At 41.7% G+C, this 22,666-nt stretch overlaps 1 long non-coding RNA gene across 7 annotated transcripts in view; it reads left to right on the forward strand.

Annotated features, from left to right (window-relative positions):
* The first annotated feature begins 11 nt into the window (after nt 1-11).
* The window catches only part of LOC104138737 (uncharacterized), an 87,032-nt gene continuing 64,377 nt past the window's right edge, over nt 12-22,666 (forward strand). For 2 of the 7 annotated variants that reach the window (XR_011142006.1, XR_011142008.1), the window contains exons 1-3: nt 22-181; nt 634-741; nt 8,584-8,659. This is a non-coding gene — a long non-coding RNA (uncharacterized lncRNA). Of the gene's footprint in view, nt 366-633; nt 742-8,583; nt 8,660-22,666 lie in introns of all 7 variants that reach the window. The other 5 variants (XR_011142010.1, XR_011142007.1, XR_011142009.1 and 2 more) reach the window with 3 other exon arrangements.

Here is a 22,666-nt window from a genome sequence, read left to right on the forward strand (position 1 = left end):
GCCGACGTTGGGGGGCGGGGCGGGGCGGGGCGCCGCGCCGCGCCGCGCCGCGCCGCGCCGCGCCGCGCCGCGCCGCGCCGCGCCCGTTAAAGCCGTTGGAGGCGGCTGCGCGCGGGCGTGTGGGGGGCGGTGCATCAGAGCGCAGGTGGCGCTGCGAGTTAACGTACTTGTCCCCTCAGAGGTGATTTGAGATAATTTAGTAATAATAGCTTGGTAATGATGTTTTTATAACTGGGCTGGAGAAAGTCCCTTGGTATCAGTAGCAAGATACGGTTGTCGCTCCTAGGCTCTGTTTCTCTGGCGTTGGCGTTCTCGTATGCGCTCTGAAATCTGTGACGTTCCGTCCCTGAAGTTTTTTAGGGAAGGTCTGTTCTCTAGGTAGTTTTCTGTTTGTGCTCTTCAGAATAAAGCTGAGTTTTGAATCAAAGCTATATTCTCTTCTTGCATGATTCTTAGTCGTTCTGATCGTGGCTATCCTAAATTTGATATGTTATAATTCAGTCATGTGTTACTTCCACATGCCTTATCTGTACTGTTTTATTAGCTTAAACTAGTAAATACGAGTAGCTTTATCTGTTACTGTGAGAGCCTGGTTTCTCTGAACTAGCTTCCTGGAAATCTCTTGTTTCCCAGCTCAGGTCTGATGATAAACAAGGTCTTCCACGTCATGGGGACTCCCCAGTGCAGTCTGCACACCTAAATATGCCTGCTCCAAGTAAGGAGACTTTCCTCTTTAAGGTGGTAAGTTGTTCTTTTTTTTGTAATTGTTATGCAGGTAGGGATTGCAAACTGTCTCGGTGCAATTCCTGTTATATTTGAAGGACGCTTATGTTCCAGTCACAGCTTATTTTCTTGGCAGAGCTAAGGGTGTTCATCACTACAACTTACAAAGTTTGTTGTTGGAGTTACTTGGGATTTGGGTACAAAAGCATGAGTGCATGTTTATCCGTGTTTATTATTGAGTGGTGCAGTACTCTTTAGAAGCACCAGATGTCAGTAACTTAATGCGAAATGTGTGTTTGTGTGTGCAGATGTGCACATGCAGGCATAAACCAAAACACTTGGTTAGGGCATTTCTAGGATTCAGAAATAGAATGAAGGAGAAAATGAAAGTAGGCATTATTATTAAAGAGAATAAAGGAAGAGGTTTTCAGGGACCCAGAAGGCCACTGGGTGTGGAGCTTTCCTTGAAAGTCAAGGAGAACTAGGAGCATAAACGCTATTTCTGCTAATGGAAATAGTCCTCAAAGTGTGGTATGTAATTTCTTCAAATAACTGCTTTACAGAATAGAACGAAATCCTTCTTTAGCGGACCAAAGTCTTTTCTTCTTCTGCTTTATTTGGTAATCTGCCTTTCTTCCCTGGTCCTGTTTTGGGATCTGGAGTGAGCTTGGCTTGAAAAGCAAACTTTTAAATTAAATCAGCTTTTCCATTCTGAGCTAGATGTGTGCTGAGGTAATTCCGTGGGCTGCGTTTTTAAAGTTTTGTTAATTTATTTACTTGCTGCTATATAAAATTAACTGCCAAAGTTATTAACGCAAATACATATGTACACGTTGAACACATTTGTCTCTGCGTTCTAAGCAGCTTGGTGCTACAAGTCTGCTGGAAGCCCTGCTACAGGAGGAGGTGCTCTCCAGTGCTCTGTGATAAAGAGAAGGAGGGACAGTTTTACTCCCTGGTACTCAGCCTGTGGTTGAAGGTGCTTCAAGCTGTGTTTATGAGTGGGTCCTTTTTGCCCCAATAAAAAGGGGAGCTACAATGATATCTTATGGTTACTGTTGACCATAGATATTTTACTGATCTCCCATTGACAGAATACATATCGAATAGACGTTCTGTGTCAATCATGCTTAGTTAGAATACCAATTCCAATGCCCAATCTGTGTACACTTCTTTCAAAGAATTCTACTGCTTTTCCTTTAATGTCTCTGAAATCTTTTATATCTTCACAATATCATAATCTCTGTTCAGATTTTCATCCTTTTTTTTTTAAATCTGCCACCTGGAACATGACACATTTGTCCTCTCTGGCCTGAAGTGTATTACTAAGAAGGATCTTTTTAGCTCCTTCTTTTTCACCTTTGTATTTGCTTTTTCCACGTCTAGTTCAAACACTTTACCTTATCCATCATGCCATATGTGTCAACTCCATGACTCGTCGTGTGCTACATTTTTCTGTTTTTTCTAATAAAACTATCAATTTTCTAATTCTGAGAGCTTTTCTTTTTTGGCCTGTCTGAAATAGCCTTCCACAAACACTGTACTGAACAACCTCATTGTCTTTATCTTCAAGTTTACTCTTTTGTGTGCCTAGCATAGGTAATCATCCTCTATCTCTTGCCTCCTCATAAATCTATCATTCAGCTTGTTTTACAATACCAATCTACTTGGCAGCAATGGAAAGGGGAAGGAAAAAATCTTTATAGGTGGCTAAAGACTCGGTATTTTGTTTTCAGGTAGCTTTTTCTGTCTTTTTTCAATACTGTGATTTAATTTAGGTTATGAAGTCTTTGAGGCAAAACAATGTTCCTATTGAATTTAATAGAATATCTGATTGATTTTAGTCGGAGAAAGAGAAAATTCTTATATTCAATTCTAAACAATAAAATATAATTGATATTTATAATGTTGCTATTTCCATTTTCAGATTTTTTTTTAATAAGACTATTTGCTCACTATTGTGTTACTCTTAACTACTTTATTAATTCCATTTTAGTATACCTAGTTCTCAATTACCTTTACATTAAATATTCATGTTGAATCTCTGAACTTCAGCAAAAAAGACTGGAGAAATGCAACTTAACTCTTTAAAGAATGTAATTTGTTTTCCTCTAATAGGAGTGCACTCTAGATTACATTCAGTCTATATTAACTTGTCCTTAGGCAATCCCAATTTATCTTCACTCCAGGGTTAGCACTTCAGGATATTTAAATCAATCAATGAGTTATCATCCCCTGAAGTTTGTGGCCTGAATTCATAAACATTAATTTCAACGAAGTTACTACCTCTATTCAAAAGAGACTGCAAAATCAAATGATCTAATTACAGATTTATCAAATATTAATCATGAAAATCTTCCAGATCTTTCTGATGCCAACATTCTTCTCCCCTGGTGTCAGGAAAGTAATTAGCAGCTGGCTTTGATTAAATTCTTCCCTCGGAGAGTACTTCCCTCGGTTTGGGAGAGCAAATGCATACAAGATGATACCTAATTCCTCGCTTTAAAATCTTTTTTGAAAAATACATATAGGTTCAGTTCACTGATCCTTTTGAAAGTAAGACTATGTCAGAGCACTGATGAGGTGCAGAAACATTCCTGATGAGCCTGTGTTCAGTAATATGTGGACTCTTTGCAGAAAAGTCATCTCGCACCAGACAAGCCTGGGTCTATATTGCTGCAGAATTTGGGACTGCACATGACATTGCTGCAGTAGGCCAAGGGGGCAAGACATAAAAATGGAAGAAACTCGGTCTCTGTCCAGGAACCTGTAGTGATTTTCACATTAAAATGTGAAGTGCAAAAGCTCTGTTTTCCTGTTATGTTACTAAGATGCTCTTTTTCCTTGTCAGTCACCCTTTAGTGATAGTGGCTTCCTCTTGGTAGTTTGTACTGGATGCAGCATGGGAAGGAGTCTGAGCAGGGGCAGAAACATCGAAGTGACAGGGATGTGAACATGAACTTTCCCAGTCATCGCTTCCCTCTGCCCAAAAACTTAACTCTAAACCCTGATTACTGTTTTCCTTCATCATCTCCAGACTTGCTGGATTCCATTAGTCTGTGAGCCATGGAGCCAGAGATGCCTCTGCAAAAATAACGTTGGTGTCTAAGACAAGCACAGTGTAAATTTTCAGCTGTTTCGTACCCTGCTTTTCATTTCCTGAACTCTTGTATCCACCCCAGCTCTCTCTAGATGCCTTTCAGCTGACCTGTACTTTATTGCGCAACGTGGGTGGAAAATTGGCTGGACTGCCAAGTTCAAAGCTGTCATCAGCAATACGGAGCACAACTAGTGACTGGGTACTACTGGTGTTCCTCAAGGGTCAATACTGGCACTGTTTAGCATCTTCATCAATGATATAGATACAGGATAGATTGTACTTGCAGCAACTTGGCATGTGATACCAAGTTGTGGGGAGCAGCTGATAGGTTGTAGGGCAAGCTGCTAGTTACAGGCACCTTGGCAGGCTGGGGAAGTGAGCTGTCAGGAGCCTCCCGAAGTTCAGCCAAGGCAAATACTAAGTCCTGCCCCAGGCTGGAGTAGCCTCCTGCCACAGGCCAGGTTGGGGCCTACTGACTGCGGAGCAGCTGTGTCACAAGGGACCTGGGAGTACCAGTGGACAACAAGTTGAACGGGAGTCAGCAGTGAGCCCTTGCTGCAGAGAAGCCAGCCGCATGCTGGGCTGTATTAGTAGGAGGGAAGGCAGCAGATCAAGGGAGGTGATCCTTCCCTTCTCTCTGGCACTTGTGAGAGCACGTCTGGAGTGAAGTGTCCAGTTTTGGGCTCCCCAGTGGAAGACACACTGACGTGCTGGAGCGAGTCTGGTGGAGGCCACCAGCCTGGCTGGGGGCTGGAGCACAGGATGTTCAAGGAGAAGCTGAGAGGGCTGGGTCTGTTTATTTGGGAGCAGCAAAGGCCAAGGAGAGATCTTAGTTATCTGCAACTACCTGCTAGGAGGGCATAGAGAGGACATACCCAGACTCTCCTTGGACGTGCACAGTGGAAGCACAAAAGCAGGAGGCACAAGTTAGAACAAGGGAAATTCTGATCAGATATTAGGAAAATAGTTTTTACCATAAGGGTGGTCAAACACTGGAAGAAGGGCCCGGAGAAGCTGTGGAAAGTCCATCCTTGGAGATATTCAGAACTCAAGGGGATGAGGCCCTGAGCACCTGATCTGGAGGCTGGACCAGAGATCTCCAGAACTTTCTTCCCACCTGAACTAGTCTGTGAGTTTGTGGTTGAAACAGTCACACGAGCTGGCAGAAGTTCACAAGGGCTGTCTGATGTGTCTCATGTCATAGTCGTCTTCTTCATGAGGTACCATGTGGAAATGTAGCTTTTCCTGTGGTCAGATGCTTCTGTTTTCATGAAAATCTCTGGATTCTTCTCACACACATATAGAATGCTTCCTGACACTTGAAAATGGGTCAGAAATAGTCTTTAAAAATTACTAACTGAGCCGTTCAGACAGAGAAAACATTTAGTTGAGTGTTACGCCTTCACCAGCTTCACCAGCATTACTGGATGAGGTGAAGGGACTCCGCTCTTGCTAGTAGCAAACAAGAAGCTGATGTTGAACTGAACACCCTGCGAATAAGGAGCTGGGAATGGAAGTGGACCATATAAAGGTGAGTGTGGTTATGACTAGAAAATACCCCCTTTCTGAGTGTTAGCCAGCATCTGTATTCATTCAGGTAGATGTGGTGTGCTTCAGTATCTCTTCAGCTCCATGGCACTGCTGTCCTAATCGTGTTTATGTGCATCATGAATGACAGATTTGTCTTGCTCAGTATAAGGGGAAGCTTGCCTTTCTGCTGAGAAACGTGGTGTTTTCTGAAATGTGTAGACTACTGCATAAGCCCAGCCCCAAGGATTTTTGCTGCTCTCTTCACTTTTTGCAGGAACGAGGCCTTAAACAAAAGCTCTTTGGCTTCATTTTTATTTGCTAGCTGAATGGTAAAAAATTTTTAAGCCTGTCCAAATAGAGGCTTTTGTGATTTTTCAGTGAGCATCAGAGGTGCAACTCTCGCTTGTTTTCCTGAAGGCAGGGTTTCCTTCTTATTGTGGGTCTTTGCTGCTTGTATTATCTGTAGATGGCCAAATTCACTTTGCAGATAATCAGATGTAATTCATCTGAAGACAGTGGAATTGTACCTGATTGAGTGGTGTGTTTTGGCTTGTAGGTGCTTAATTTAATATCGTAGGGGCTTGTTAAGTGGTCATAAAAATAATGAGATATTCTTTATTTCAGTCATACTTATAGAAGAATTTTTAAAACATTTTTTGAGGTATCTCCATTTCTATGCAATGATTAATAGTGCTGATGTTTGCAATTTACCTAACAGCATCCATTAAACTTCATTAGGACTTAGTTAAACTGAAATTAAGATCACTGACATTGATTTTTGGTCTCTAAAACCTGTTCACAGCAAATCACTGATTATGCTAAATAACATCTGGATCTCATAGCATGCCAGTCGCATTCCCTGTAGTTCAAATGTGCTTAGTAAGCAAAGGAAAGAGGGAGAAGGGTCTCAGCCTGTGGGCCCCCCTGATATTTAGAAGCGCCAAGAATCTGACTTGCAAGGGCTCAGCCCTGTACTAGTGTTTTTGAATTGACAGACTTTGGGTATCCTTTTGCTTTGGCTGCATGTGTCACTGCTGCGGTTGGGGAACTTCTGAACGTTGAGCTCCAACTTGCCCTTGTTTTTTTATTCGTTTCATTCTCTGCATTAATTTTCTGCTTGAATATACAATTGCTGCTTCGCCTTTGCTTGACCTGCTAAACCGTTGTGTTTGAAATGAGGAATGTCGATGTCTAAGTGCTAGTGAAATGGTGATGAAGCAGAGGGGAAGAAAGGTTTTAACATACTCTTTCTCTAGAAATGTAAACATCCTCTGGCTATAGGAAGAGCAAACTTCCCCTGGAAATGTATGTGTTTATATGAGCAATCTTTTTTTCTTCTGGTGTCTCCAGATACTAGGCTGCAAGTAGATTTATTCACTACCACTGGGAAAATAGGGGTTTTGTTAAGTGGTGCAAATGAACAAGATAAGTCTTATCATATTTTGTTTTTTGTTTTTTTTTTTTTTTGGTTGGAAAGACATCCCCCAGATTTATTTCCGTAAATCTGAAAGGGATTTCCTTCTTTATCTCTGGGACTTTGGTCTTTATCTCATTCAGCTCTCCTGGCTGTTAGAATGCACCTCCAAAGTGAACAGAAGGTGGAAGTGAACAACTGACAATGGACTGGGATCCAACTCTGCTGGATTTGAGGGAGCTTTGCTGGAGATCTCTCAGCGCACACTCCCCTGGATCTGTAAACTGCCAGTGTACTTTTTTACCAAAGGGAAGAAATGTATCAACCATATTAACCTGGGATTGGTAGTTTCAAAATATGGAGATCTCCTTCGAATAACAAACCTGATGTGTGGTTATCCAAATGTAAAGGACTTTGTAGTCTAAGACAAAGACGTATCATAAAATCCACTGTTTCAGAGTGTCTCTAGAAAAATCCAGAACAGTTTCAAACCTCCCCGCTCACATGTGGGGAGTGGAGGGATTCCCTTCCCCTTTTCCTCCAGGTATCATGTCCTGCAGTCACGGGCACCTCTAGGACACTACTGCAATGCAACATAGCTGGGAAGCCTGGAAAATGGAACTGGGGGATGTTCTCAGGCTTGATGTTTTAGGAGGTAATTACATTTACAACTAAGGGATGCTGCTCCCCTTCTGAATCTGTCTCTTTGTGGAGGCTGAGTAGGGAGTTTAGGTATTAGACTTTCAGTGCCTAGAACAGCACCAAAATTGGATGCCAGAAGTAGCTTTTGTGTAATGTGAATTTGATCCATACTGAACTGGAACTTGAAAAGGGAGTATTTCAAATCAGGACTCCTCCAGTGCACTGCTGTTTTGCTCGACTAAAGTCCACTTATCCCAGGAGTGCCTTTCTTGGGTGGAGAAATCTGAGAGGAGGAGGGAGGAGATGGAGCTTTTTGCCTCTTTCTCACAGTGGGAAATACAGAGGGCTGAGCAGGCTGGAAGCAGTCTCAGTCCCAGCTCTTGGGTCCTCAGCCGCATATCTGTTTTAGACTGTGGTCTTCAGGCACTTTGCTCAGGGTCCGTGTGCCAGATGTGCTAGGTGGTGAACTGGCAGGTAATAAGACAGCTTCACATCAGAACTATTATCAAAATCAGTGTTTTCATTGGACGCTTCTATTTTGGTAAATCTTTACTTCTCCATCTGAGAAGTATTCTCTCGGAAAATCGGAGAAGTCAAAATTCATGCTTAAACAGAGTGCCATCACTAATAGACTACGTAGTGCATGAGATTCCTCATTTATTGTTTTTTAAATATGTGAGTTCATACTTTTTAACCCTCATGGTTATGAAGTATGTCTCACAAGAAGGTTTATGGTATTATGTATTGCCTATGAGTTATTAGACTCTGTTTCTGTCTGGCAGGGAATGAAAGAGCCCCGCATCTGGCAGTATGTAAAACCAGATATCACAAAACTTCCCACTTTGAGGAGATGGGAAATATGATGGATGTTGTCATAAAGTACATCTTTTGACATGTAAGACAGGACAGTTGGAAGCCCTTTCTATAAAAATTTACTGAGCTTAACTAAACCTCCTGGCTGGAAGCTCGAGGAAATCAGTCACTATGAAGCATACTTCATGCCATGCCATGCAATAGCAGGAATATTTAAAAGGCTGGCCTCTTTTGTTCTGCTGCTGTGTGAGCGTATCCATGACCGAATTTTGCAGAGAGGAAGATAAGCAGAGTCCAGAATTTCAGGGATCCATCCAGAAAACTTTCATAGAAAGTCTCACCCTATGTTTTCTTTGCCCAGATTCAGAGCCTGTTAAAGTCAACAGGAGACCTTCCAATGACTTCAGTGAAAATTAGAATAAAATACAGACATTAAGGTAAGTCACATACTAGTAATTCCCAAAATATTTCCTATCATGGGTGAGTGAGACAGAATCTACATGTGCCTGTGCTCCACAGTTTCAGTCTTGTACTTAGAGGGTAAAATTGGCCCTATAGAATAGGGTTGAGTAGAAACAGTTAAATTAAGAGTAATGCTAATTACGTGACTGCTTTAGTACATTCTGCCTTGTAATATATCTGTAGCTAAACCTACTGACTTGAAGAGCATCTTTTTTGTTAAGAGCAGAGCAACATACTTCTGCTGACAAATCTGCTTAGGAGCTATTGCATATTTCTGTCACCAGACTCTCATTCCTACTTTGCTATTCTGCTATGGTATTTTTGGCATAGTTCCATGACACAACATCTATTTATGCTTTAGAAAGAGTAAGAAATTGTATAATTTTCATAACATGTTCCTGGTAGGTCTAACATTCTCTTTTACCAGTTTAGGAATAACAAACACCTACTAATTTGCTGCTGACAGATTCCTTTTTTCTTGTTGTAATGGCTAGAACAAATGCCTGAAAACTGCATTTTGCATGTGTCAGTCTCTTCCTTTTTAAAGGTAACCTAAAATAAAGACTCTTTACTTCCTTACGTGAACTTCAGAAGAGAACATCAGATGTCCTTTTCAAAAGTTATGGTATGAACAGATGAGATCAAAGGAAGACTACAGTTAGGTGAAAATGCCATGCTCGTATGATGAAAACTGTAAAATGTTATGGAATCTGTGCTGCATTTCAAATTTAAACTTGCAAAGAGCAGCTTAAAAATTTCTTAACACAGATCTTGTTGTATTTTAATTGGTCAGCATATTTAAAGCTCCTGAAAAAAGAAAATCAATAGCATAAGTGTTCAGTTGATCTTATTCTCCTCTTGGAGAAATACTGATCGGAAGAAATGAGTCTAGCAGGGATGAAATTGCAAGGTTAGTTTGGAAGTGATCATTCCTCGTACATATTACTGATTCCCTGTGGAATCTATAATTGCATCTCCAATTACTTCACAAACAGGCTAAAGACACTGTAGATATACAACTTGGACAGCCACAGCTTTTGCTGGTGTAGGTGTAGAATTGGTGGCTGAAGTATCATTTGAACGCAGCTTGAGTTGAATGAAAATTTGTTCAAAACTTAGAGATGAACTATGTGAACTAGAGACACATCAACATGCGTACAGTTTTCTTGAACAGCAGACCCAACATTTTACACTGTCTTCAGAATGCTATCTTTAACTTCATTTTGACAGAGCATATAAATCAGTGACTGGGTTGTCTAACAAAAGGCGTCATCAAACATATTTCTGTATATTTGAATATTTAAACTTGCATCTTTATTCATCTGCCTAGAACATTTCCAAAATTATTCCTCACCAAGTATGGTGATAAACTATACGAGCTATGAGCTCATTATCGGGTTCTCCATAGACGGACAAAGAACTCCCATTTTGTCATGGTAAGATCATAGTTTCACGGTGGTGAAACTAATCTGCAGCGTCCTGTGGGAGCAAACACAGCTCAGCTGCTCACAGCCCGTTCTGATCAACCTATATAGCAATGTATAGCTTGAGAAAAAGGAGAATGGAGACTTGTGCTCCCACTCCTGTTCTCCACCTGTAACTGAAATGTGATGCCTGAGATACATTGTGGGTTTGACACCAGCTTCACAGGGGAGGTATGTGGCAAAGACTGGAATAGAAGCCTTTCAAGCTATGAGCTTGCCAGTGTGAGCCCATCGTCTCTACCCTGCGAGTCCAGCAAAAGGCTACTAAGATGATGAAGGGACTGGACCATCTCTCATGTGAGGAAAGACTGAGGGAGCTGGACTCTTCAGCCTGGAGATGAGAATGCTGAGGGGGGATCTTACCAATGTGTACAAGTATCTGAAGGGAGAGTGTCAAGAGGATGAGGCCAGACTCCTCTCGGTGGTGCCCAGCAATAGGACAAGAGGCAACGGGCACAAACCGAAACACAGGAAGTTCCATCTGAGCATGAGGGAAAACTTCTTTCCTGTGAGGGTGACTGAGCATTGGAGCAGGCTGCCCAGAGAGGTTGTGGAGTCTCCTTCCCTGGAGATATTCAAAAGCCATCTGGACACGATCCTGTGCAATGTGCGCTAGGTGACCCTGCTTGAGCAGGGGGGGTTGGACTAGATAATCTCCAGAGGTCCCTTCTAACCACAACCATTCCAACCTCAACTCAGATAAAATGAATGTATTTTGAAAAATCATGGAGATGGGGCAGCTACACTGTGCGCATCTCTCTTTTGTAGCACATTATTGCTTGGCAGACTCCTTTGGAGCTTGCCTGTCCCTATGGTCTTCCCAATGATGTACAGAAAGTCTCCATAGTTTGTGCAGGGCAGTACTGAGTGGCCAGAACTGTCATCCTTCTAGCGAGAGGGCAAAGGAAATGAAAGATCTGTTCCCTGGAGCTGCTCTTGAATATTTACCAGGGAAGTGCTAAGCATTTCTATCAAGCTGCCCAGCCTTCCGAGGTCTGGAATTGATTTTACTTCTGATATTTACTGTAGAAAATGCATGAGAGGAAACATCCGAAAATGTAGATGAAATGTTTCAGTGCACAGTAGTGACAGGGGGCCATTGCAGACATTAGCAAAGACCCCATGTCCGTTGTTACATTTGTGACAGATTTTGCCCCAAATAAACCTAGTCAACAGCTCTGGGGATAGAGACTGCACAGCAGAGCTGATGACAGATAGACTAACCACCCACAAGAAGCCTCCAAAGTACAGCTAGGGAGCAGGAGCAATTTATGCTGGCTGAGAATCTAATTTGCAAACTGTAAGCTCTTGGGGGAAGGATTTGTCTCTATGCAGTCTACTGTCAGTACTACTGTCCCTCCCCTGATCAGGTATGCCCAGCTTCTCTTCAGTTTGACTGTGTATAGATTTCGACTCGTTTAAATAATTGTGAGAATACAGATCTGAGCACATCAGCCTGCACCTTCTGATGTGAATGAGAAGCAGAAAGGGCAGGTGTAACTCCAAGTGCTGTTCATTGCCTGCCTGCAGGTGGTAAGGAGTTTTGTTTTGCAGCAGTGCTTGTTTTGGCCAGATTTGGCTGAGAATTTCCTGGGAGATTTGACTTCTTTCTCACTGCACCGCTGCCACTCACAGTTAACATCTATGAGTTGGCAAAGCTGCTCGCATCCTGGTGGGCTGAGTCCCCTGTACCGGGGATCAGTGCCAGCCTTGCACCACTGAGCTCTGCCTGGCTCTGCACTGCTCTGTAAATCGGGAGCAATGCTAATTGTTTACATCCAAGTGTATTTGTGTGTGATGAAGCCAGCATGTGCCTGAGCTAGGGTTGTCAGGAAAAAGTGTCCCAGGAGATGTTAAAAAGGGAAGGGCCAGATCTTCAGCGTGGTTGAATGCTGTGCATCTCCAATGAAATCTATAGACCTGAACTAGTTTTTGTCATAAAATTGTCCTTCAATATAAGGATCCTGCCTGGGTTTTTTATGAATAACATAATGACCTATGTCCAACCTCAAATACATAAGATTTTCAGAATTGTTTAGAACCGAAGTAAGAGAAAAACAAGTTCTGCGGTAGATTCCAGTAAGTTAAATTCAGTTTTATTTGAATTTTCTGTATTATTTGAATCCACTGTTTCACATTCTTTGTAGAGTTACAGTGATCTGCAGTAGCTCAGGATCTTGCTTGGGATGTTCAAAATGGGTCTTAAAATTCAAAAGCAAGAATGGAGGACCGTCAGTGACATGTTTTGTGAGCCGACTGCAGATAGCACAGATAAAAGAAGTTTGGGTTAGATTCAGACTATTGGCTTCGTCTACTTTATTGACCTTTTGCCTTTCATATTGCATGGCTTGCGGGTAAAGGAGTGAGGATTAAAGGTTAAGAAACTGCTCTCGAAAGAGTTAGGATGCCTGAATGTTTAAAATGTTTCCTTTCCCCAGTAATTCCAATATATATTAAAGCTAAAACCCTTCTGAGAGGTTAAAAAAAACAGAGCAGTAGAGAAGATCATTGGGAAGATTAGGAAGAAGAGAGTTAAGAGCTTACCCTTGATGCTTTCAGTTTTATACTTTGTTCCTATTTTACTCTGTCAATCTCTTCTAATGTTTTCTCACTGATTTTTTTTGTACTTTTATGGAACAGAGATGGTGTTGTAAACTACTAGAGAAAAGTTTGTTGTCATTGAGTGGAGGGAAAGAGAACATTCCTTTGCACACTTTTCAGTGTTCCTGTTATATATCACACTTAAAAAGTAACAAGAAGTAGCATCGAATTTTCATTAATGCTTCAGGGGTTTCTTGGTGCATATGTATTCATTTCCAAGTGTTCATATAAGAGTCAAAGGAGAATATGAAATTCCTCATTCCTCACCATCATTGGAATATATATTTATTGCCATAACCATGGGAATCCCAGGATCTTGCTGTCAAATAGCAGGCTGATAGTTTACTTTTTCAGTTTGCTCCACCTCCAAAACCAGGAGCAACAGGAAATATTACCATGGTATATTAGGATAAAGGGCCACAGTGTGATCGCTTTCCTTATGTGCATATTCCTGATGACACTGTTTGGCTCATGGCCCATATTAATTTGCTCAAAAAAAGATGATATTCAGATTCTTGGAAGAGTTGTGTATTCCATCTGGATACTGTGAACCTGCTAAGCCTGCCTAAATAATTCCCATGTTCACGTTACTCAGTGATTTTTTTTGTGTCTTGTCAGTTAAATATATACAAAGTCCTCTAATGCAAGAACTGAGTGTGAGCGCATCTCATGCCTGTCACTAATTTCTTGTAGTCTGAGGAATATCCTTGGGAAATGGTAACATATAGTGTTTACTCGGTGATTAAATCACAGCAATGTAGAACTCCATTCAGAATGGGTCTCAAATCAGTATTGTGATTAAGTTTGTAAAATTATCATGGGATTAGTCTACAGCTATTTGTACATGTACATTTTAATCTTTTCTAAATCCTTGCCTTTCACTCTAAAAGGATGAAACACAGTGATCGACATAAGATCGCATTATCTTCCCCTTCTCAGTCTGGATGTGATCCCCAGTGCAAAACCAGGCATGAAAAGGGCTGGGGCTAAGGCTGAGATTCTCAGGGGATGGTATTTTCAGTAGGGACACGGAATGGTTTTAGTACTTATTTATGAGGCACTGGTGGAATTTAATTAGAATATTGCATACTATAATCACCAATTGTAAGAAGATACACTTAAGTAAGGACACAGAAGGGCTGAAAGGGTGACATAAGGAATGCAGAAAGAAGATTAAGAGATCTCGGCTTATTTAGTCTAATAAAACAAATCAGAGAGAAAGATGGTGTGCTGACGAGGGTGGCCTGGTGCTCTCAGAGGTATGAAGAAAACTCAGGGGCTTGGCTAGTGTGTTTCATGAGCTTGGGTATAAACAGGTCTCCAGATCTAGGGTCAGGCAGAAGTTCTTCCCAGGTCATAGAGACAAATATCTTGGACATTTTTTTTTATTGTTATTTTTTACTTTCCTTTGCGGTGTTGGGCCAAGCCTAGTGTCCTAGGAACCTTCAGTCTGACCAACTTGAGGCCATCACTGGAGCCTTTGATGTTGACAGTGCCATCTCCCACTTTCCTCTCCTTTCATGGTATGTTTATGCTTTTGCCCTGCTACCACTGGGGACAGAAGAGTAATCTTTACTCTCCTAGCTGGCCATTACACTACACTACTGGAATAGGCAATAGAAGCTAATGTGATCTATATATATAAATCTCTTCAATTTCCAGAATAGTCTCTTTTTTTACTTTAAAGACTTCTATGCAAGAAATGCTGATGATAAAATACCAAGAAATAGAAGAAGTGCGATACTGCACTTCTAACTTCTTTTGTTAGAAGAGGAGGTATAGGGACCATGTAAAGCATTTAATTTGGCCCTTCTTGCATGCACACCCAAATTCTGCAGTGTCAAAAGCTTTGTTTTAACTCACAGAAGTGAGTGACTGACTTTGTATATGAGAGAGAGCAGAGCAGTGTCCTTGCGGGCTTTGGAAAGCCTGCTAAATATAAACCTTAATGGAAAAGAGGTACTGCATTAAACTCCAGGACTGTTGCTGACTGCTGTGCTGGCAGGTGTATGGACTGGATGTTGTTAAAAGTCCTTTGTATCTCTTAATTTCTGTGTTTCTATGGAAACAGTTACTGAATGGGAATTGTTCTTTCCCGCTTTCTCATCGTGGTTTCATTGGTGGGAAAAAGTGAAACTTAAGATGAAAGCCAGAGCATTGTAGTGCTGTATGATTTGATTTAATAAGAGAGGTGCTTGGCACCCAGGAGTACACGTGTGCCAAGAGTGATTCAGGATGTTTTAATGAGAACATGACTGCTTCCTTACTGCTTCGCTCCTGTCTTCGTTTTCAAGTCTAGGAACATGTAAATAGAAACTCACAAAGCTTTAGTTCATCTGTGGGAAATTATTTCTGACCTTAAAGCAAAAAGTGGCCTATGTGACCATAGTTTCAGTTAGAGCATAGCCACCTACTTGAAATGAAACATGCTACAGAGTTAGAACTTCTACTTTGCCCAGACTTCTCATAACAAATCTGACCTAAAGCACCTCATTCTAACTCTGGTTTGAATCTCGGCTAGAATAAAAACATAGGCAGGTAGGCTCTGAGCGTTGTACCGCTCTAGAAATAAAACGGTCACTCAAATCAAAGGGAGTTTTGCATGAAAAAGCTTGGGAACTTGTGGACTGACCTGTATGTGTTGGTGAGATGAAAGCAAGCTGCTTTCTACAATCTGAGGACATTTGGGTCTCATATCGTGATGATCCTCCTGAGTAAGAAGTGTTCTAGGGTGACGTGGGGGCAAGGAGATGGCTATTAGGGGGTGAAAGCCAGAAAAGAAATGCCTCTAGAAGTTGCCAGTGAAGTAGCTTCTTGGGCATAAGATTTTCAGGATATTTATTCCTTTGGTGACACACTTATATGTCTGGAAAGCTAGTCTTTTTCTAATTCCGTTCTGGATCCCGTCATTTGAGGAGGGGAACTGTCACACACAGTTCTTTATTTTTACTGCAGAGACAAGGCAGTAACTTGGTATAGCAAAATAAAAAATCTGGTCCTGTGAAAGGAACATCCCTGTTCTCAATATGAGTTCATTTTTAACTTGGGTCTGGCTTTCTCCAGCAATTCTGCAGCATTGATTGTGCAAAGGAAATCCAATTTTCTTGTCAGTGATCTTAACTCAATGGACTTGGCACTTCTGAGGCATTTCTAATACTCTTAAATGCTGTCGCTCAGCACTGCAGCAGGGTGGCAAGTTCTGTGGTGGTCTTAGTGTCCTTATCTTTATTCCAAAGTGTTTCCACTGGTGGACAGCGCACTTATTTCATACCACTTTGTTGCTGCAAAAGGTGGCAATTGCTTCAAGACTACCTTTTACAGTACCTATTGGAAATGCACAGTGGAATAAAAAAAAAAGATCATTTAGAATGTTACTAATCAAACTATTGGACTCCCTGGCTAGAGGGAGTTACAGAGGAGAGTAAGGAAAAGGAAAGCATCATGGTTAGCAGATGAAGAATGGGTTCTGCCATTGATCCTGAAAACCAAATAGAGGCAGATCACACTGGAAAGTCTGTCACAAGTTCAGCTGCGAATAAATCACTTTTTAGAAGATTACTCACTGCTATAGCAGTCATAGGCAAAGAACAGATCTCAGGAATACTGATATCTGTGATGAGAGGAAAAGTATGTTTTCTTCTCTTAGCCACCCTATGAGGGGAATGCAGAGCTATCCAAAACGTCTGAGTTTTTTCCTCGAATTTCTCTATACAGAGGCAAATGTCTGGGCTGAGCTAGAGACCCTGATCTGATCTAATTTGGCATAACTCTCTCCACTTCAGCCGCCTGTTTCATTGATTTCTACTTTTTTAGCAGGCTACAGTCTCCAAAAAGAGAGATTTTTTCCTGTCTTACTTGTGCTTTGTCTATTTCTGCCCCTAGGTACTGTGTGCCATACGAGTATGTGATGCAATTCCTTAAAAGCTAATAACATTTGTAACAGTAACAGTAGAAAAGGTGTGTTAGAAATAGGCTGTGCAGTTAGCTCTGGGGAGGGAATTCAGAAGGAAAAATTCTTTAGTATGCAATGAGTTTCTTGCAAAAGTACAACTGTATGTGAGAAAGCATCATTGCACTCTAAATGCGGAGGATGGGGTGCCCTGTGATTTGCAACAGCACAGCTAGATACACCATTCTTTTCACAGCAGTGCAAAATGTCAACATCAAGAGTTTGCTGCTGTGTAAGTACGTTGTACTACTTCCATCAGAGACAAGGCCAAAGTCCTGTATCTTTCCCTTACGAAGATGGATCTGAAGTGACTGACCTCTCTGGCTGTTAGATTTGCAAATTAAGAGATGTTAACAAATTTAGAGGCTGCTAGTACCAGTTAATAAATTCTTCTGACATTTTGTTAAGTGCAAGATGTCAAGATTCCATCTTCCTAACATGTTTACTTCCTCCGAGGAGGAAAGGGTAGAGCGGTAAAGGGCAATGGAGATGAGGCTGTGCTGGTAGCAGAGAGGACGAAATGGAGAACAGGATGAGGAGAGGATTTGTCCTGCAGCTGGCACAGTGTGGTTTGTACACACTTATCCATGCCCCTGAGACTTAGGACTCCAGACCTCTGTGATCCTGAATAGCCTCATTGAATTAGTTTGTTCATTAATCATAGGAGTATTATTAAGCGCTGTAGGATCTGATCATCCCGGGTGAGGTTGTCCATAAACTTACAGTCCTACGTTAACTCTCTTTGCAGAAACAGGCCTATTTTGTCAGCCTTATGAAGTCTGGAGTCTCCTATGGCTCATAGAGATATGGGATCATATCTTCTCATTTTTATCCTTTGTGTCATTTTCAGCAACATTGGATATATCTGTGAAAGCCGTATAAGGGATTGAGATGTCTGATAAGTTCCCTCTCCCCATGTGGAGTCATTAAGAGGTTGAAAATGGCTTTCTAGTTATGCCTGCATATGAGCATATGCTCTAGTGTTTGTCAGAGGGGACCTTCCTTCTTATGTACCTTAAATGTCCCTGAAAAACCCAAGGAAAGCCTTTTTCTCTTTCTTCCTGCTTGTAATTTAGGGCTATCTTAAAAGCTAAGGCAGTTAGGAAAATGAAGAAGTTGTTGAACTGAAACAATTGAGATGAGCATCTCACTTCAAGCCCAGGGCCAACATTCTGACAAAGAAAACAACTAAAGCTGCTCACAAGCTATTCAAAACATGCCCAGACCCCAATAAGTACAATGAAAACTACAAAACTAATCTTTAACTTGAGCTCACAGTATTGAGGTTATTAAATTTATTAAAAGCCAGTCAGTCATTGGAGAGCTGGGGGACTCCGTTAAGATAGCTACAGCTCATCGAATCTCATGTAGGAATTTTGCCTGGGGGATTTTCTTGTTAATGCTTATGTTGACTGGCAAATTGCTTTCTGTCTGCAAGTCTGGCTGGGTGACTAGATGGGATGTTTCCATATGGAGATACTACTGCTGCTGATTGAGGTGAAGAGGACAGAGTGGGGAAAACGAGAAAGTAATTCAAAACCCTTGTGTGATTTAGCCTTCCGATGCTCTAACCTAGCTATAAATATTAAACATGGGCTTTGAATGGAATTGCAGATTGGCCCACTGGTTCCTCTTCTAAGCAAGCAGCAGCCTCATCAATCTCAAAGGTGGAGTGCCAGGCTGCTGGCAGGACAGCAGCATTTCAGAAGAGCAAGAATCCTCTGCCCTCTCCTTACCCAGTTTTTCTCTCTTCCTATGGCCACATTAATAGGAGACTAGGGGAAAAGAGTTAAAAAAATCTCTATTTGCAAAATGCTTTAGAATGGGAGCTGTTTTTCCCTTTGCTTGAGGCAGCTCTTTGCTTGTGAAGCAGAGCAAGGAAACCCAGAGGTTCAGGGGGAGGGAAAGCACCAAGGCTGAAACACACACTTCAAAGTCTGATGGATGGGGTTTCCCTCGCTGCCGCGTGTCTATGTGGAGGTATGATCATCTGAGGGTTGTGTAGAGCCACGGTACACTGGACTTATTCCTTCTGAGGGCTGTAAAACACCCATGCAAGGAATGCATTTGAATTACTAGTTGCAATCCAATGCAGAACTGTATTTCCACTAAGTACCAATGACTGTACACAAATATTTCCCCTGTTCTTTGCAAATTATAGGCATGTTTGCATTAAATAGGATTTAATTACTAGGAAAAAGCTTAGAGAACCAGGAATTTTTGTGATTAGAAGGGCTAGAGGGCTCTGCCTCAATTACTCAAGAAGGCTGACCCAGACCTACCGCATGATTCGTGCTGCATGGGATGTACAGGCAGTGAGAGTACGGCATGGTCAGGGTCACAGCCCAAGCTATTGGGGAATGATGCACTCATAAGGCAATGCCAAGAGGTTAGCATGAGGTTGTTATAATGTAGACGTATCCCCCAGCTGCTTAATTATGGAGGGGGGGGGCTTGGAGATCACATAGCTCTGTAGTGGCTGGCTTAAAGCCTTGGGCAGACCTCCTTCTGCTTGCCCTTTTGGAGGGGCATTACAGGATTGTCTGTCTAACGCTTAAAGAACTACCATTTTCAATGGGTTCATATATCAGGCATTCGCATCGGAGAGGGAAAATCTTAGATTAAGATTTTCTTCTGTGATGGAGAATGTACCACGATCCTATGTAGATTGTTCCCCTTATTAAGTGGCCCTAAGGCTGGAAATGAATCAGTTTAAAGAAAGGGATACTAGACTAAATTGCAGCTTCCAGCTATAGTGTCTTTTGATAACTTTGTCCATTAGATTGAAGAGCACTCTCTTACTAGGTTTCCGAGCACCATATATGTGCTTATAGATTATGACCAAGTAAATCTTTTCCTTAATGAGAAGATTAATCTATTTAGCTTAAGTCTTTCACTATTTAAATGTATTTTGCACTGTCCTCTGAGTGTATCCCCTGAACTTTTTCAGTGTACCAACCAGCATGCTTGCTTGTATTCTTGGCTCCAAAAGCAGGGAGCTTTAATAATTTATCTTGTAGCAGTTTTGCAAAGTTTAAGTGCCAAGGTAATAATTTTCATACCTCCCACACATTAACGCTGTTTATGCATCCAGGAATTGTGCTAATCCTTTTAGCCACAAACACGCAGTGGGCTCTTGTGTTCACCCTGTGTCCTGATGCGGTGCAAAAGTTCTTCAGAGTCACTGCTAATTGGTATAGGTTGTACCTCCTTATCTGGTCCTTTTGCATATCTTATGTGGCCTGATTTCTAGATGCCTGTGTCTGAGTGTCCTGTATTGAAGTGACTATTGTTAACTTGTGCTAAGCTTACTGAGTGAGTGAAGGACTTCTGAATGGATGATTCATCCTCTTTACATATCAGTCCTCCAAGCAAGCTTGTTATCTGCGAGCTTGACAAGTTAGCAAGCTAAATAGCTGTGGTAACTCTTGAAGAATGTGTTTTCTAGGTTATCCCAAGAAATCTTTATGCTGGGCAGGTAGCATAGAATCATGTTTTTTCTTCACCAATCCCCCATACACCAAATGAAATGAAACCCATCTAATTCCTGCCATTCAATTTGGAGAACTGCAAGTAGAGATTCAAATTAGCCAGTGCAGTGTGGATCCCTTAACTCTTTAGAGCGTATCAATATCTAACATTGCAGAAGAAGCAGACCTTTTCTCTGGGCCTAGTAAGTACTAAGTGGGAAGGGAGGAGGGATAATTATACAACAAATTAGCAACATAGGCACAGCCTTCAGTTTGTGTAGAGGTGAGATGCTCTTGCTCGCTCACCAAAAAATTCACCTTGGAGTGGAGACATATTTCTGTATGTGTGTGTGAGGTGCTGGCAGAAAGTTTTGGGTTTGAAATTTCCTGTTGATATGGCTACTGTACATCCTGGGAAACCTGCTGGGGAGGGTGGGGCTCCCTGAGGTCAATGAACCATGTGCAGGATAAGGTATTGCTGGACAGGGCTGTAAGGAACTAGTGTTTCAATAATAAACTGATTATTGTCTGTGACAATGTACCTTGTCTTCTCTTTTAAGAGACCTTATTGCAACAGTAGTGGCTGCCTTGTGCTTGAAACACGAGATCGGAGTGAAACCTCTGTCGGGGTGAGCAACAGGCTTTGGCAAGCGGCACATTTTGGAGGTTTCCACCCACAGCTCTGTTTGCACCCCTCCATTCTGGAGATTTCAGCTTTGCCCAGTTTTGCCAAATGTGTAGTCAGCGGTGCCCACAGATACACAGTGCCTGAGGGAGGTGGGAACCTCCAACACATCTCAGTTCATTTTTTCAAATCAGTTACTGCTAATGCTCACAGGCAAGATCCTCAGCCTAGCTGCTGCCTAGGAATGTAACGCTCCATGGATCTCATCCACCTTGTCCATCACGTCTGCATAAGGAAAGGACAGCTTTCAGGCTTGCATCAGAGGAACCCCAAGAGCTGGGTGCTCTTTGTCTGGCTGAGCCAGGCTCCTTGCAGGTCCCATCCGAAGAGCGCTGTGAGCACAGGGGAGCTGGGCAAAGCCTGGAGGGCGAGTGAGCACCTTGCACTACACCGTGCCCCGGCAGCCCTGCAGGAGCCTGCTCTTTCAGCCTTGTCCCTGGAGCAAGCCCGCCGCTGCCTGGGTGCTTGCGCTGAGGAGGCAAGGTTGGCATTTCCTCCACAGCCTCTGCAGCTGGTACAGGTTCTCAAGACCCCATCTCAGCTGTCAGATATTTCCTGTTAGAATTGTTTTGAATAGGAAAAATATGGCTTTTGATTAAATGCTGCTTTGGAAGGAGAAGCATATGCCTTTAACGAAAAACGTTGTATTTTGTCGAAACATTTTTCCAGCCTCTCTGTTTTTGGTTACTTGCATTGTTTGAGCAAAGGACTTGGAGTTTTCCCTGAAAATGCAAATATTTCCAAACAATTTTATAAAACCTAAATTTATTTAATTTTCTCAGGAGACTTTTTCAGAAAAAAAATTAGTTTGAAACAGCTTTACTGGCTAAGAATAAGAAAAACTGTAAGAGTGTGTTTCTTATTCCCTCCTACAAATTGTGCTTAGTTCCACAAATGCAAGTTCCAGTACTGCAGGTGTGTTACTAAGTGATAAGTGCTGTTCATGTACATAGTAGTACAGTGTGAAAATAAAGGACCACATTTTCGCTTATTTTAAAATTATGCTCCTGACAGATACCGTATGGAAAGGAAACAGCCAATACAAACGATTAAGCACAGAATCTGTTTAATGTATCTATCTCTCCTAAGATTTCTAGTGTTAAGTAGTACTGCATGAGAATGTAAAATCTTACGTCTTTTAACTGAATCATTACAACTTTGAGGGTTTTGCAGACAGAAACAGTAACGTTATTGCACTGCAACATTCTCCTTTTCTTTCCCATACTCACAAAGCCTCTGTGATAGATGCACATCATTCCCAGATAGAGAACATCTCTAATGGTAATGAAAGCATGCCATAAAGCAGTATTTTTTGGTGGAGCTTAGTCGTTAAGATGATTTTGAACCATAATGAGATGTTGCAGAGTACAGATCCATTGAAAGCAGTTTAAATAATGTTAACATTGAATATAATAATCTTACAGAGAAATAAAATCCCTCTCAGGGTCTGTTTCTGTCTCTGAAAGGAAATCAATTTCCTTTGCCTGATAGCTTTCCCCCAGCACTTAACATAGATGGGGGAAATAAGTTATTGTTAGTGTTTCCTGTGAATTGCCTTCTGAAGGTCAAATCTTAAGCAAAAAAAAAAAAAAAAACAAAAAAACCCCAAGAGGTCATCTGACTTCTTCATAAAGAGAGCTCTGAATGCATGGTGCTATTTTCCTGTATAATTCTCTCTCTCCTCTTGGAGAGCCTGTAGAAAAGCCCCGCTACCTCCCTGATGTTAGCTATGATGTGCTCTGTGACTTTAATGGCTGCAGACTGTGCTAGCTAATTTGAACTTTTGTTTGCAG

Source organism: Struthio camelus, chromosome 6 (assembly GCF_040807025.1).
Source record: "Struthio camelus isolate bStrCam1 chromosome 6, bStrCam1.hap1, whole genome shotgun sequence".
NCBI lineage: Eukaryota > Metazoa > Chordata > Aves > Struthioniformes > Struthionidae > Struthio > Struthio camelus.